General features: G+C 33.5%; 1 non-coding gene across 1 annotated transcript; it reads right to left on the bottom strand.

The window, feature by feature from the left end:
• Positions 1 to 4,874: 4,874 nt before the first annotated feature.
• Positions 4,875 to 4,981, bottom strand: LOC139076872 (U6 spliceosomal RNA). Its single transcript, XR_011528909.1, has one exon. It is a non-coding gene; the product is annotated as a U6 spliceosomal RNA (small nuclear RNA).
• Between the last annotated feature and the right edge of the window lie 222 nt (positions 4,982 to 5,203).

Genomic DNA, 5,203 nt, shown 5'->3' with positions numbered 1-5,203 from the left:
TGCCATGATGCTGACATCATTCCTCTCCATCACCTTTTTTATTCCTTTTTGCAATTGTCATGTACCAGACTGAGAAGAAAAAAAATTGAAAGGAAGGAAAGAAAGAAGAAAAATTAAGAAAGATCCAGCAATTAGTATGGGTGTTTGGGACATAGGCTTGATTTGCCTAGGAAACCATTCCACTCTGCTGCAATGCTACCATTAACATCATATTTATCGCATTAGAGGAGGAAACAACAACTCTAGGTTAAAAGTGTACTTCACATTTATTTCCTTCTACGATGAACAGACTAAAATCTCCTTTTTAAATGGAAAAAAATTGCTTTCAATCTTTAGGGAATATTTATGAATTTTCTGAGAGAAGTTATTAGCTATTTAAAAAAAAGTCCATGAATATTTTAAAAAATTCTTATATTGTGATGTGAATTTGGTTTAAAAAATTCTGTGCCTTTTAGAAACAGTAGTAATATGTATATATTTCACATAAGTTTACTAAAAGATTCTGTGAAAAACACATTGGTATATTTTCAGAAAATTGTTTTCCAAAAATAGCTTATATGATTTAAATAGGGAGAATGGAATAGTGATAATAGTGTACCTTATTAGAAAAAAAATGACAAGATAAAATATAAGGACGAAGTGGATAGATATTGCTTGTCTAGTATAAGGAAAAGTGGTGAACCAGTTAAGACAGTATTCAGCTGCAAGGAAAAGCAAATGACTAATTTTTCTCACAAACTAGGATATCTGGAGTTTGATAGTTCACAACTGTTACTATGTCTCAATGCTCTTTTCAAGGATACATATTATTTCCATCTCTATGTTCTGCCGTGCTTAGGGTGTTGCATGTTATTCTCATAGTTATTGGCTAATACTCCCCAAATGGCTGATAGACCTCAAGGCATTGTACCCACATTTCATGCAGGAATGAAGGGAAAAGACAATAATGTAAAGAAAAAAAAGTGTTAAATGTATCAGCATGGACTGGTCCTTTTTATTAGGAAAGTAAAAACCATTCTAGAAGCCTTACCCAGGAGACTTTCCTACATTTCATTGGTTAGAAGTGTGCCATATTCTACCTTTAGCTGCAACAGAAGATTCTGTGGTTGAGAAAGCAAGAGAAGAGATGGCTGGGATGATATTTAGTGAATCTACTACCACAGCTCAATTTTCACCACTGGTCCTAAGCAAAAATGAGGTGCTAAGGAAGAAAGGTTCTTGAAACTTAATCCAAACCTTCTAAATAGCACTCATGTAAATAAATACTCAAAATAACTTTTCATCCAACAATAAATATTTATTGTCCTTTTTTCTATAAGACATTATGGATTCTCAGGTTTAAATAATTCAAACATTACCAAATTAAATTAGAAAATTTGCTTCAATGGATAATAATAATAATCACAAGTAGTATTATTAGGGAACTAAAAGGTGCCAAATATTTTAAATTGTTAAAACAACAATTTAAGTGAGCATTTGTATATCTAGTTCTGATGTGAAGAAACAGATGAATAACTTGCCCAACACCTACACCTTGAAGCAGTAGACTTTGAATTTCAATCTACTCTGTCTGACTCAGAGCTTTCACTTGACCCCCATATCAACTTTATTGAATAATGAACACTACAAATTAATGGCATATTTAATGCAATTTAATTGTATGAAGGTTACTCTATTTTATGTTTCAGATTATCACCTGTATTAAACTCAGTTCTGAAGTGGACCCTTGAAAACCCCCACCTCCCAATTAAGCACTATCTTTTTACAACTCCATCCTCTTGTATACAGTGATTGCATTCTCTTTTATTATCAAAATCATCTATCAGCAAAGATCAATAAGAAAATGTGGAGTTTGTGTTTAATTAGATTCAAAGACTCCAGCTAGAGGAATAACGCTTCTGTGAAAGAATTTCAGAGCTTACCTACCACTTAGGGAGAGGGGTTTTATTTGTTTATTTTATTTTCACCAGCAGGTTTTTCTCTACTGCAATTCCCTCTTTGCAAGAGGGTGGAAGTACATCAGTATGACAAAGACTTTACCCAAATTGGGAGATCAGTGTTCTTTCAGTTGCTTACTCCACAAACCTTACAGTTATCTTTGACTTTCTTTTTCACACCCATTTGACCTGCCAGTAGATCTTATTAGCTCTACCTTCAAAATATATGTAAAACTTGACCATTTCTCTCGACTTTCCACTCCTTCCACCCTGTTTAAAGTTACTCTTATCTCTCATTCTCATCCGGATTATTGCAGTAGCCTTCTAAATGGTTTTCCTATTTCACTCTTGACCCTCCTATTCTATTCTCAAAAGGCCAGCAAGAATGATCTAGTTAAAGTCGAAGTCAGATCGTGTCACCCTTCTGCTTTCAACTTTTCAGTGGGCTCATCCCACATGTGGTAAAAGCCAGTCTGTACAATAGCCTGAAAGGCTCTGTGTCATCCAGCTCCCAGTGCTTCTTTGATCTTGCCGTCTCCCCCGCTCCACTGTTCTCTTTGCTCTAGCTGTAAGGGCTGCCTTTTAGCTCCTGAAACTTGCCAGGTGCTGTCCCATCTCAGAGCTTTTGTCTGGGATGCTCTTTCCAGATATTGGCATATCTATCTCTCTCATTTCTTTTAGGTCCTTACTCAAAACCCATCTTTCTAGTAAGGCTTTTCCTGGCTACTTTGTTAAAAATTTCAACCCCCTTCCCTTAATAGCATATCCCTTTTCCCTGCCTTACTTTTTCCCCTTAGTATGTTATCAAACATTCTATCTCATATTGAAAAATTGAGAATTTTATCTGTTTGTTTCCCTCATATTCCAAGCTCTTAGAACATTCTGGTACATAATAGATGCCCAATAAATACTTATTGATAGAATACATGAATGAATGAATGAATATGCAAGGAAGTGAAAAAGGTCAGTCTTTTCTGAAATGTCTAACAGGTATCTCAAGATTCTTGAAGTTTTTGTTAGCTTGTTAGTTATAATCTCTCTGACTATTAAATCACTTGATTAATCTTTTTGTTTTTTTTACTTGTTGAATCTCGCTACTCTCAGCATCAATATTAATTGGCTAGGTAGTATATAGTAGATTATTTTAGGCTCTTGATCCTGGGATTTAGATTTTGACCTTCAAGTTTTTCCATTAGTGAAACTGGAAGGATGTTAAGACTTTTGGAGACTCTGCTGTGGATTACATTTCTGCTTTTTTCTTTCATGATTTATTTCAGCTTGTTAAAATATTTTGTGTTAATTATTTTGTACTTTCATTTTTATTATGCAAAATTATTCAGAATAAAACATGCATATTCTAAAAAAAAAGGTAACATGCGGACAGTGTTGCAAAACTCCAGGTGGGAGCTGTGACTGTCATGTAAAAATGACATATGTAAAAGTTATAAAATATACAACTGAAGTGTTTGAAGGAGAAAGGTGTCATTTGGGGGAGATTTATTCTCAAAGTCGTAAGGAAAAAAATGGGAAGTGATCCCACCTGTTCCTTCTAGAAGTTCTCATTGCATTGCCATGTTTAATGGCAATTTATGTGCTGTATTACCAACAATTTAAATCAAAAAAAAAAAGATGAGTTCTTGCCTTCTGCAAAATAGACCAGTTAGGAAAATGATGCACAGTTGCAGAATTAAATATGTTCATTGAGTTGTTAGAGCTGCTTAAGTTCACAAACAGCCATACGGGAACGCGCGTAAAAGAAGCCATACTTTGATTTATTTGCATGACATAGGTTAAAAAATGTTAAGAAATATATACATTTACTATTTTTCAAGATAGAATTACTATATAGTGAAATGCACACATTTTAAATTGTAGTAGTTGATGACTTGACACATGCCTATAGTCAGCCATGTAACCTACAGCCCCATGAAGAGAACAGACTTTGCCATTGTCCCAGTGAGTCCCCTCATGTTCTTTTCCAATTAATCATCTCCTTCACCCAGAGGCAACCACTCTTACGATTTTTAAAACTGTTAAGTTTTTCCTAATATTAACTTCGTATAAATGGAATCATGTACTCTTGTGTTCAGCTTCTTTGCTCTGCATAATGTCTGCTAGACTTGTTCATGTTGTTGTGCATATCAATATTTTTTATTGCTGAGTAGTATTCCACTGTACAAATGTACTAAAATTTGTCCATTTTTCTCTTGATGGAATTTGAATTTCTAGTTTTTGCCACTTATGAATAAAGTTTCTATGAGCATTTTTGTGCAAATGCTTTTGTGGATATATATATTTTTATTTTTTGGCAAATATCTAGGTGTGGAATTGCTAAGTCAAAGAATAAAGGTATATTTAACTTTATGAGGAACTGCCAAACCTTTCTTCAAAGTGGGGGTACTATTTTATACTTCAAGTTATCCACTTATTCTTATTTTTATAACAGCATAGACTTATATGATTCATAACAGAAAATGACCATTCGAGGAACTTAGATTAGGTGCCAAAATCTCTGGATGTACACAAAGTATTTTTAAGTATTGTCTGAATATGTACTATGTTTATTTTCTCCTGAGGAAAAAAAGTGGGATATTTCTGATTTTCTGGGGGCCAGTTTTAGAACAAACTGTTTAAAAACATCTGCGTGTTAAAAGAGTACCTGAAACCCACTTAATAAGAAGGTAAGAAATTTCTAGCCTATGGCTATTGTGGGGATGATTAATCTTACTGATAAGTTCACAGTTCCAATTTTTCACTCTAGTGTTTTTTGCAGATAGCGCTATATAGCAATCTTTATTACATGTGCTTCTAGATACTTCTGTAAATGCATTACAGAATGGATATCACATTTATTCCCTGAAATAAAAACTCTTCCCAAGTACAATGCTAGTAACATTCTTAAAACCATTTTTATTATGTGTGTTTTTAAAAACTTCTTAAAATATGGAATGCTTCTTGGATTTGTGTATCATCCTTGCACAGGGGCCACGCTAATCTTCTCTGTATTGTTCAAATTTTGTTATATATGTTTTTGAAGTGAGCACCCCTCTGAACTTTTTAAATTAATAAAACAATATATATTATGACAAACCATCTTTAATTTTTCTCCTTTATGTTAGATGGTTTTTAATATTTCTAACTTTTTTCACTCAATTTATCAAAATTTTGTTTTGTAAGAGTTATTTAACATCCAAAGAGCATAGAAATTTCTAAAGCCCCTTTCCTTCTTGGAAAAAGGGACTTGTGTTTTGAAAGGAGTTTAAAAG

The sequence above is a fragment of the Equus przewalskii genome, chromosome 17 (genome assembly GCF_037783145.1).
Source record: "Equus przewalskii isolate Varuska chromosome 17, EquPr2, whole genome shotgun sequence".
NCBI lineage: Eukaryota > Metazoa > Chordata > Mammalia > Perissodactyla > Equidae > Equus > Equus przewalskii.
Note: the sequence above shows the minus strand (reverse complement) of the source record. Positions and strands in the feature narration are given on the sequence as shown.